Consider the following 12,147-nt stretch of genomic DNA (forward strand, 5'->3'; position numbering starts at 1 on the left):
TTAAATCACGTGGAGCGGCATGTTTGTTTACAAGTTTTTTTTTTTTTTTTTTGGCTTTTGTTTCAAACAACTCTGGATTTCAACATTTTGAAGTTTCTTATTTGCGTTTTAGTGCTCTCATATGTGCGTACGTATTACAAGCATTTTTCTTTTTTTTTCTACATATATTTTGTTGTAATAGTTCTTCGAGTGTTTGTTTACGCTTTTTTTCGATTAGCTGAATATTCTTGTTCCCAGCTTAATAGTGTGCTTTGCGTTTATGCATGTAGGTGCGTATATGTGCTAATTTTTTCCTCTTATTGTCTTGATTTTTGATGGAAAACTGATGTGATCTCGTGTGCGACAAGTGCGAGCTTCCAATCGTAGTACTTGACCGTACGCTTACCGCCATCTGTGCTTTGCAGTGATGCATATACCTTCTCTTCCGGAATTGTGCACAGCCTCCTTCCAGGTAATAAATGTTACAGTGCATTCATACAATTAATATTTTTTCTCCTTTCGTAACTTGTAATATTTAAAACATTATTTTGTAACTAAAGCGGGTTCCAACCAAGTGCGCTAACTCTACTTTGAAATAGAGAATTTTTGACAGGTTCGTCTCTATATTGTTCGTTCTTGGTTCGTTTCTCAAACTTGAGTGTTCCGATTCTCCAATGTCGTGTCAGCCGTGTCTAATGTATCTCTGCGATACACGGACTTTCAAGGTGCGACTGATGAAGAAGATGTGTGTTTATGTTATCAGCCACGCCCACTGTTTTCACAGTCGCCACATTTTTCGTAGAGCTAAAACCACTGTGGCACGCAAATAGTTTGCAGAGCCGGTATAAGTGTGTTGCTTGTTCTTCGTGCATTTATGCTCTCATAACTGGAGAGCTGAGTTCGCTGCTATTTCACCCGGCATTTCTTTTTTTTCTGTTCATGTATTCAGCACTAGCACGACATTATCGGGATTATTGCCGTACCAGTGATCTAGAAATGTAAATATCCCCCGTCAGTATATATAAAAAAATTTGCTTTCGTATATCCTACGACTACCGCACCAACTTAAACAAGTAAGGAAGCGTTGTTCGCCCATTATATTTAACACCGGTGTAGCATGACGTATCACATTTCAGAAAATTGTGGATATGCACAGTAGTTAGTTACCTATATGACACAGAAAGACGCGTAATAATGTCATAACATTTCGTAAAGGTAAGTAGTTGGCTCCTAGTTTGCAGACACAAATAATATTGGTTTGTTCCATATATGTATACGTTTGTCCAGGCTGTGTTCGCCATTACTTTGTGTTAAATAATTACTGACAACAGTTTCGGTTTGTCATTCGTCAAACCTCTCATCTGTCAGAATGCCAAGGAGCTGTCATTGTAGACGCTGTAGTCCTTTAATATTTTTACTTACTTTTTGCATTGTCATTTGATTTTCGCCTTCATCCCCATTACGTTACCGACAGCCTTGCTCTCGCCACTGAATACCTCAAAGTCTCTGTTTTGTTGCCTGTGTGTTCGTTTTACGCACGTGAGGTTTTTTTGCTGTGGTCGCAGAGGCTCCGCAGATGCCTGCGCTGTTTGTGCTGGCGAGCAAACGCAGATGGAGGTCAGTTCGGCAGGTAGGACGGCGCAGACGTGGGAAACGCAAACTGCGAGGCGCCGCCCCCCAGCCTCTGTCCTTGTCTGGGGGCGGTACCCACCTCCATGCGGCCGCCCGGGTACCACGTGCTCCTCTGCGCGCGCTACTGGTCTCAGCGATTAGCTCGTCCTCACTGACCGTCACATGTGTACACGTATTACAAATTAACTTGTTCTATACATACAGATGTTCCATAGGCTCTTTTCCGTGGCTCTCCGTTCAAAACAGCAATAACAAGAATAACGGTACCAGTCACTAAATTTTTAGGTGTTTTATTTACGATGCGTTTCAGCGAGTATTGCTCTATCATCAGGTGACAGTTCTTGTTTTTAGATTCGGCGCGTTGTTCCTGGAAACCTAACGATATCGAGGTGTCCGGGATATTTTATCATTTGCTTGTAAAATGTTTTTGGTAGATTAGTAAGAAGAAATAGTTTGGAACTGATGTGGCGTACGTGACAACCATTACACGTCCAAGAGTGAAGTGTTCAGACGAGTAAGTTCAATCATAAATTTTTTAGTAAATCGAGATGAAAAGTACGCTAGAATAGAGGGAGCACAAAAATATTAAATCTCTGTGTGATGCAACATTTCAGCAGATAATTAAATCAGATTTGTTTATATCACTCCTCCCCACATTGTAATACTGTCTTCCATCGTTACGCCAGGCTTGTACCAATACATTTTGAATGATTGGTAAGCGTCACTAGTTCTGAAAATTATCAGAGGAGGGTTCTGAAAGCGTGGGCTCAACTGTGTAGCATCTCTGCCCGTCACTGACAGGTAATATAAAACCTCTTTTCTTTTCTAACGAGCTTTCATACATTGATAGTTCTCCTGAAATTGACGACAACTCAAAATTGTCTCAGATTTAATAATTTAATGATATTTGAATAGAAACAACCAGGTCAGCTGTAGAGCTCATCAAGGTAATATGTTCTTCTGAATACAGATATGGCGTTTTCTGTACTGTGCATGCACATGCAACCACCCAGTCAGAACAGAAGTAAATCTGTTCCTGTAGTTTTTTTATATAAAAAATATCCTTATTTTTTGACAGGCGTCAGCTACACACATGAAATTCAATAAAGCTGTCTAATCGATCAGAATAGTAGGTAAGTGCATAGAAATCACTGACGCGAAACTAGACTGATTGCCTGAAATCATAACTATTGATCCCATTATGTAGATGGTTAGCCGTAAATTTGCTTGTGCAAGAAACCCTGCTCTCAGAAACAAATAAATAGAACGTCATACGGACATTGACTATACATAAATACATAAAGATCGAAGCAAGAGTCAAATGTTGCTCAGGTTCGTGTAAATTTTTTGTAGGATCTGTGGAGAAACGATTTGTGGCAATTTTTGATCTTTGCGTGGACTGTGTGGAAAAATCGATTTTTCTCTTTGATTAAGGAGTCTTAGCGAATGTCTCCTTTCATGGTTTTATAGTGGCAGGTCTGTTATGTAGAACGTCTTCTCACCACTGAGTTGTTTTCGTCAGTCTTATACCGCTGTTCAGGTGGATTGAGGGCTCGTACGTACGCAGATTTATTTCGTGTTGGTCCGCACCAGTGCTTCTTCCTGATTTTCAACTGTTCCAGGGGACGGCGCTATAGGAAAGATGACAAACATTACGGGGAGACTTACTTGTAAAACGTAAAAGTTGCAAGAGGATTCGAGAAAGATACTGCTTCTTCTCACATATTCACACCGTCAGCGAATTAATTACAAAGGAGAGGGAACGTGGGGTGGAGTACCCTGTTACGTCACGTTCCTCCCACCGCACACTGAGCGTAATGTTTTGCTTTTTAACTTGCTAACCGTGATTGTATAGAACCAACATTGACAGTTTTCTGTTAACGGAGTCCAGAACCGTCCATCACTCGTAGGTGTACCACTGTTTTCAATAATTTTATCTTTTCTGTTCGCTTCCTGGTCTTTACCTACCATATGAAGTGAACAGAGAGACGTGCGTTTTTCTCACGGGATAAGTTTCAAAAAGCTGTCACTCCCCATAGATGGTCCGCACGAGGTTCTCGCACTAATTTTCTACTATTCCAGGGGACGGCGCTGTAGGAAAGGTGACAAACATGATAGTGAGACTTACTTTTGTAATGTAGAACGTGAAAGACGAGTCGAGAAAGTTACTAATTGTCCCCACGTACCTTCATCATCGAGGGAATGAAATGAGAAAGGGCGAGCTATGTACCCTGTATCTCGCGCCGCGCACTGAGCGAAAGCTGTTGTTTTTTAAGTTGCTACACCATATAATACGGAACCAGCACTTAGTTTTCTGGTAGTGCAATCCGGAACTGCCCACCACTCATCGGTCGACCACTGCTTTCACTAGTTTTGTCTTTCCTGTTCACTTCCTGGCCTTTTCCTACCATATAAAGCCCGCACAGAGACGTGCGAGTATTTCACGCAATAAGTTTCGAAAAGCCATCTCCTCGAGAGGTAAAATTTTCGATCCCGGGTCGCCGCACGGCTCGGCCAGCGGGATACGGCTGAGTGTGCCAGACCCCGGCGCCGCCAGCGTCGCCGTCCCCAGCGCAGCCCCAGCGGGCCATCTGGCGCCGCTTGACACATGACGGATGTGACGTGCGTGTGTTGCGTGCGTCTGACGGAGGGCCGGGCGCGCCGGTTTGTTGCCAGTACGGTCGCCGCCGCTGGAAACTAGGCCAGCGCCGCGTGGGGTGGCTGGGGCTGTTACCCAACCGCGTTGCGTAACGCTCCACCCGCCGTCAGCGATTGATTGTCCCCCCTGCACGCGTACGGTCCATGTACTCTGACGCTCCTCTCTCTGACAGCTCGCATTTTCTCCTGGAGGCTGAAGGCTGCTCTCCTCTTCCAACTTATCGACAACTGGTGCACGAACTAATACCTGACAATGAACGTAAATACGTGTAAGTCATTGCACTAGATAGGCGGAGAAATTAATTACTGTTAGTGTACACTATTTCAAGAATGAGGTTTTCACTCTGCAGCGGAGAGTGCGCTGATATGAAACTTCCTGAAGGAAGGTAGGAGACGAGGTACTGGCGGAATTAAAGCTGTGAGGACGGGGCGTGAGTCGTGCTTGGGTAGCTCAGTTCGTAGAGCACTTGCCCGCGAAAGGCAAAGGACCAGAGGTCGAGTCTCGGTCCGGCACACAGTTTTAATCTGCCAGGAAGTTTCAGATTGCACTGTTGGTGAAAAATCATTGCAGGCGTTAACAACTCTAAAATACTTAGGAGAAACAATCCGGAGCGAACTGACGTGGAATGAACGCACGAAACTTATCTGTAAATAAAAGTAGATGCTAGGCAATTAAAGAATCTGAAGGAAATGTAATTCGTGCGCGAAAGAAGTGTTACAACGTACTTGTGAAACAATTGTTGAGCGTCAGCCATAAATTTGACACCGTTACCTAGTTGGTTTAAAACAAGAGAGAGGGGAAATCCAACGTAATGTCACGGTATTCTGTAGTAAGCGCGAGAGCGCTACGGAAATGCTCGAAAACTCCTTTGGCGTAACGTAAAAGAGGCGCAATTTATCAAAAAAAAAAAAAAATTCAAATGTGTGTGAAATCTTATGGGACTTAACTGCTAAGGTCATCAGTCCCTAAGCTTACACACTAGTTAACTTAAATTATCCTAAGGACAAACACACACACCCATGTCCGAGGGAGGACTCGAACCTCCGCCGGGACCAGCCGCACAGTCCATGACTGCAGAGCCTTAGACCGTTCGGATAATCCCGCGCGGCATGCAATTTATCACTGTGACGTTTATCACTGGAGCGCCTGATCGAAAAAAAGTCGGGCAACGTATTTTTTCCTCCCACATAAGTTTCGCGAAATGACCACGACGAGAAAATTCGACAAATTAGTGCTCATAAGGAGCTTTGCCGATCCCCATTCTTGCTACGCGGCATTCGTGAATGGTGTGGGGAAAGTAGGAATATATAATAGTAACGGAATTATCCTCCACCACACACCCTAAGATCGGCTGCGGAGTACAGATGTAGACATAAATCGGTGCTCAGAAGGTCTGCAACCCTTTTTTTCTGTCCGATAAGGGAGCGACACAATGAGTGGAAAATAGCGGCCAGGGGTAATTTTGACGACTGCCATGAAAACGAGGTCTGTAGGATCGACGTGCTGCAGCAGAAACTTAATTCTGAAACTACTATCTTCGCAATAGTCACGCTTTTTCTGTGGCTCTCGGCAAAATCAAGAAACGTTTCCCCAAATGTTGGGCAATTTCCAGCAATCACCCTGATAATAAATTCACTCTTAAGTCGATCGTGAAAAGCAAATATTTTCCCTTTCCCCCTCGTTTCCTCATGATATCACTGGATGGACTTACGAGATTTGGTGAAAGAAGGTACAGCAATCAGTCGCAACTTGCGTTTATTGCAGGAAATATAGATTGCGGTCACTGAGTGACGCTCTTCAGTGCTAGAGGTAATACAGGAAACGATTACAATGCAACAGCAATATGTTAACACCAAAGAACAATTCTATAAATTTCGCATATAAGTGTGTAGTACATATCATCAGGTGAAGCTAACACATTTCAGCCTTTATTTGGCCTAGTCCCTCAAGTACTATACACGTCAAGAGTTAAAACCGCTCCTGAGCCTGCTCTTTACAGTTATCTCACAAATGGCCCAGGTGTACATTATAAATGGCTGTGGCGTCCTTTACACATGTGTCGTGTTAAAGTAATGCATTGGACAGACGTAGTTAATTGTTTATCACAAAAATAGCCATCTTAAGGAAATACATTTTTTACCAATATATAATTGAAGAGACTACAACTGTGAGTGATGTTAAAGCAGTAAAAAATTCTTTACAATCGCTTGTAATGTGAAGTAGTTCGTACATATGGGCGATCGGAACTACATAATCAAATCATTTAAGTAATTCAGAATTTATTTATTTATGATTATATATTATAAAAATGAGATGGAATTAACCGGGTTCTCATTTTAGCGGTAGTGTGCCACTTGCTCACTTCTTGGCCTCCTTTGATAGTTGCTTTTGGCCGCATGTGGTCCACAGGTCGCGGGTTTGACAGCTGTGTTCTAGATGCAGTCGAATTTAAAAAATACTTACAACTAACTGTTTTTTGCCGGCCGCGGTGGTCTCGCGGTTCTAGGCGCGCAGTCCGGAACCGTGCGACTGCTACGGTCGCAGGTTCGAATCCTGCCTCGGGCATGGATGTGTGTGATGTCCTTAGGTTAGTTAGGTTTAAGTAGTTCTAAGTTCTAGGGGACTGATGACCACAGCAGTTGAGTCCCATAGTGCTCAGAGCCATTTTTTTTGAACTAACTGTTTACACGTTTCGACTGTATGAGTCATCATCAAAACCAGAATCTTTTTACAAAAGTAACTAGTGAAATAGGCACCTAACGCCCACCTCGAACACTTGACAAAATTTAGTGACGTGGTTGCCAACCGGAAGTTGCGCTTTTCTTCTTCCTAATTTTCATGAGCCATGCGATCGGCTGGTGTCCCAGTAAGCCGAATGGGGGAGCGGTGAGGACCAGCAGAGGCCTCGAGTGCTATCAGCGAACATTTTTTGACGATCTGCGGTAACAAATGGCGCGGAAGAGTTAATAAATTAAGGGGCGGTCAGTGCGGAGCATCCGAAACAAACAGCGCCAACAATTAGGGCACTCGTCGCCCGGTCGGCGGGTCGTGCGGTGGCAGCCCCCACCCCCGCTATCAGGTGACGGCCGGCACCCCCGCCATACGTCACGCATATTTAATGACGTAGCGGGGAAGCGCGTGCGTGCCAATGCGAGTATAAATCTCCCGCCCCTCCGCTGCGCCGGGCGCGGAGCAACGGCCTTTTCTGTGTGACGTCTGGGGTGACTCATTTCCTGTCCGGTGATAAACTGTCGCCGCCGCCGCCACCACCGCCGCCGCCGCTGCTCCCGCTAAACCTGCAGCCGCTGCTCATTAGGTTCTCTGCAGTATACTGAGGTGTCGCCCGGTTGACGGCTTTTCGTCACTCGATACACTGAGAACGCGGCATTGAAACCGTATCACGTGCTACTGTGCTTTCCGAGAATTTTGTCCCGACTATATAGTGAGCTGTAAAAGCGTGGCACAACATCGTTGAAGAAACAATACCGCGTAACTGACTCTGTGTCGATTTCTCGCGTAAATGAAAAGCGCACGCAGCCACAGCATATTGTTGACATTTCATGGTGGCAAGCAGTCAAAACTTCTGTTGTAGCGTTTCACCGAAAATCGTTGCACGTGTGAAAGCAGCGTATGAAAGAGATAATTTGCCTTTGAGAGAGGTTGACAGCAGTGAGCTACTGCGCAAATGGTCCTCTGAAGTTAATTTAGGCACGCGCCTACAAGATTTGCGCTTGAAGAATGCGTGTATCCTGCAGATTCTGTCTCTCATCTCCTTATGCAGAATTTCTCACACATCACCACCATCAACAATCACAGCTCGCAATAAAGGGAACGAAAATTCATTAAATATCTCGCCACGATTACGTTTAATGCATGCAATCGCTACGACATTCACAGTAGAGCGCTCAGAATACTACTGAAGGTTTTTTACCTGTGGAAAATTGCGCGACGTAGGCGCGCAGAACAAGTCTAAACTCGAACGCCATCATTCGTAACTCCAACTACAGCATCGCAGCTTCCGTAAAAGACAACAGCAGCATCCGCGAACAGTCTCGCGGAAGCTTCCAGTTTCGCGGTATTCCATTCTTTGACAGTTACGTGAAAATGACTCATTTTACCTACTCCGATTTGGACAGAGTTCTTTCGTATTCATCTTCGTTGTCATTAATTGAAAGTTCCTCATCCCCGCGCTAACAACAGATGCACCCTGAGTCAAGTATGACAAGTGACTGAAATCTAGAAAATCGAAAAAAGTCAGTGTCGCTGTTTTCTACCCTCAGTTAGGACACAGTCTCCCATTGAATGACGGATGGTGTAATGGGGTGGGGTGGGAGGGGATAGACTGTCAACTTTGCGTTGTAATATTTAACCGAAAATCATTTGCAAACCGGTACAGCAATTATTGAGTGCTTCATTGTACCTCATGAAAAAAAAGAAAAAAAAGAGAACCCTCCCGTAATTATTACGGAATTCCACTGTCTTCTCTCCATGACATTATCAACTTACTGAGTCAAGAACAAGCTATGTCGCTATATTCTGTGCAGACATACAAAACGCTGCTTTGTCGAAAATTGGCACCGTGAGAACATGTATACATAGAAATACAGTTCATTCTTACAAAAAAAAAAAAAAAAAAAAAAAAGTGAAACCAGCAACTAGTCTCTGTTAATAATACTACTTATTAATAAGAAATAGCCAGTTACCGGTTTCGAATCGACATGATCACGTTTATAATTAGTCTTTTGTTGCACAGTGATCTTAGCTGTTTTCTCGCAGTGGTGAAAGTTCCTTCGGTTAATGATGGTGCTGTACAGAATTCTGCCTCATTTTATGGTACTTTTTTAATGTTCCACCCACGCAGACGTTTATATTAGCGTCTATGTGGACACAATGCTTATGTTTTTCCACCACAAAATACGTTCCCGAGATTAAGAAATTGTATGTACAGCAGATCGTCAGAATAAAGTGGTTACATCGACTGCTATTCATATATTCTGGATATTAGAAATACTTTGCACTATTAGCTTTCTAGCCCTTTAATTTTTCGAATCAAGTGAACATTAACATGCAACTGTTGTCTCTCTTCTGTTGCATTAACAAGTCTGCTGCCGCCCCCCCCCCCCCGCCCCCCTCCCCCCTCTCTCTCTTGTACATTTCCTTCCTGACAAAATGCGATTGTTACACATCAGCGTAACACGAAAACCTGGGCAGATAATACCGACGCTTAAGTGCAACAAGTACGTTGAGAACGTCACGAATACAGTTCCAGGAAATAGCACATCAGATTAACAGACTGTATACATACGTCAATGAGGAACACACTTCAATAGCATTGCAACCAAAAAGAATGTGTAATGCGTGACTGGACAGATAAGAACAACGTGTAGGGCCCTCTGTAACTGAGAACTGCGCTGAGGAAAAAGGAGTGGCGTTGACTTAAGAACAGTGGAAAGTATCGACACAAGTTAGAAAATAATTAACGAAACCGGAGAAAGCAGGTCGTGTGGAGTCGTGTTGCTGTCAGCCCAGGTACTTATATAACTATAGCGCATTATTTTGGCATTGTTGTGTGTGTTTTGTCCTTGCCCAGAACTGAGTTTAACATCGTAAAATATGTTAACTCCACTGGGGTGGTGTGAAGGTCTTATATGGAAATGGAAATGTGTGTGAAATCTTATGGGAGTTAACTGCTAAGGTCATCAGTCCCTGAGCCTTCACACTACTTAACCAAAATGATCCCAAGGACAAATACGCACACCCATGCCCGAGGGAGGACTCGAACCTGCGCCGGGAACAGCTGTACAGGGTCTTATATGTTTCGATACTAAATTCTGTGGGATCAGTCTAATCGTATTCCCACATAAATTATGCTCGAGTAGTCAGAATGGTTAATTAAACCGCGGAATCTTTGCTTCATCTAACATCTGTTGCTATTTTCGTCAAGCTTTAATCTGTAAATAAGAGTCACTAGCGTGCTTGGTAATACACATTTAAGGTCTACGTATTGCGTTGTTTAAATTGAGTTTTTCCGTTAGGGAAATGTACGTACCTGTCCTTCAGCGAGGCTCAACCTGCGTGCGCGGCACGCAGTATGTCACGCGAGCATTAAGGAAAGTACAGTCAGACGTGTGTGCAAGATGTTTATGCTGCGGCACAGGTAAGCATCGACCACCTGCCACGAGAAGAGGGAACGGCTTGCGAGAGTGCGGCGTTGCGCAACGCGGGCGTGAATCAGCCGAGTGTTTGCCCGGCGCGGCTGGCGGGTAATTGCCGCGGCGGCGGCGGCGGAGGCGGCGTCACAGTCCCGCGACCCGCCGGTGACGTCTTCCGCGGGCTACCTGCCGCTGACAAGCCTCTCGCAAACACTGGCCAATTATTTTGCAGCGGGCGTAGGTGTGGCACTTTTAGAACGGCGGGGGAGCGTCCACTGGCCAGCGCCGTCTGTCTCCGGAGGAAAATGTGCCAGCGCCAGGTACACCGCGCGCCTAACACCCTCGCGGTTTTTTTTTAAACTTGACCACGATAGGCAAGAAGACGAGGCAGCTTTCTCAAAAAATATATTTTGCGCCTATTTTTAATTTTTCATCACGAATGTTGACTCCCTATCTTCCACCTGGTAACTTGTTTGCATTTTTTTTTTCGCCATCATTACTCTGAGTATTATGATGTGGCCCTCCACGACTTTCTCTTCTAATTCACCCTCTACATCTCTGAGTAGAACTTCTTTAGTGTCTAGGAACCCTCCATACTCGGTTCGATAGACAAACAGTCAAACAACTCGTATTAATGAGTTTTATTACAACAACACAAATAAAAATACTCAATTTTGATCTGAGAATTCGTGTAGTGATTCTTACATGATCATCCATAAGCGCAATCACATAGATTCGTCGCAAGCAAAGAGCGACATGCAAAATAATCATTCTTCAGAATAGACAAACACAGGTGACACTTCGGGTCCTAGCGACAGCTTCTAACAAAAGTCTGTCAGCTGAAGTGCAGTGACGGCTGATCCCTAACTGTAGTTAATTTGGAATTATATCACACGAACACAATATTTCTTTTGTCATTTGGCATGCGTCGTCGAACTTGATATTAAGAGATTCTCGAAAGTCTGTGACTGATATCTTGTCAGTATCATTGTCGATAACCACAAAAGTCGTCCAGGTTCTCGATTCCCGGAATGGATGAACAGTCATATACATAATTTTGTACCGAAACCTGAGTGCGTGAGTCCTACTCGCCTCTGGCCAGTTTGTTTTTCTATTTTTCAAACAGTTTGTGATTCTCTTTCGTACAGTGCTATGCTCGAGACGCATATTTTTAGAAGTTTCTTTCTTAAATTAAAGACTATGTTTGACATTAGTACACTTCTTCTAGGTATGAATGCCATCTTTGCTTGTGCTGCTTTCCCTCTTTCAACCTCTTAGGCGACTTCTTTCTTGGTTCGTTTTTCCTCCTATATGTACCGAACGGAAGCAACCTAATGTATATGTATAAATGTAGCTTCAGTAGTAATGTTACTACCTTAGTGAAATAGGTACTATTAATTATTAAATAAGACTAAAATGTTGTTTTTAAACTATAGTGAAATTATTAAATGCAAAAAAAGTATCGATAAATTGTTGACTATACGTGCAAAAGATAAAATCTTTGTAAATACAGCCGGAGTTCTAACTTTTATAAAAGGCAATGCAATCACAATACTTTGTCCTTGGTTTCCTTATGATCCTCTTTAGTTTTTAGGTATATTTCAATGCTACTACAGTTCACTTAATTACTAGTATCTTTCGTAGATGTCCGCACGGCACTTTTTATTGTTTACGAATAGGTATTTTCAACGTGAAAGTTGGTTTGAGCACCACAGTGCTTTACTA

General features: G+C 43.6%; 1 protein-coding gene across 2 annotated transcripts in view; it reads left to right on the forward strand.

The window, feature by feature from the left end:
* Positions 1–12,147, forward strand: part of LOC126339150 (protein tiptop) — a 1,078,908-nt gene that overhangs the window by 890,235 nt on the left and 176,526 nt on the right. The window lies entirely within an intron of this gene.

Source organism: Schistocerca gregaria, chromosome 1 (genome assembly GCF_023897955.1).
Source record: "Schistocerca gregaria isolate iqSchGreg1 chromosome 1, iqSchGreg1.2, whole genome shotgun sequence".
Taxonomy (NCBI): Eukaryota; Metazoa; Arthropoda; class Insecta; order Orthoptera; family Acrididae; genus Schistocerca; species Schistocerca gregaria.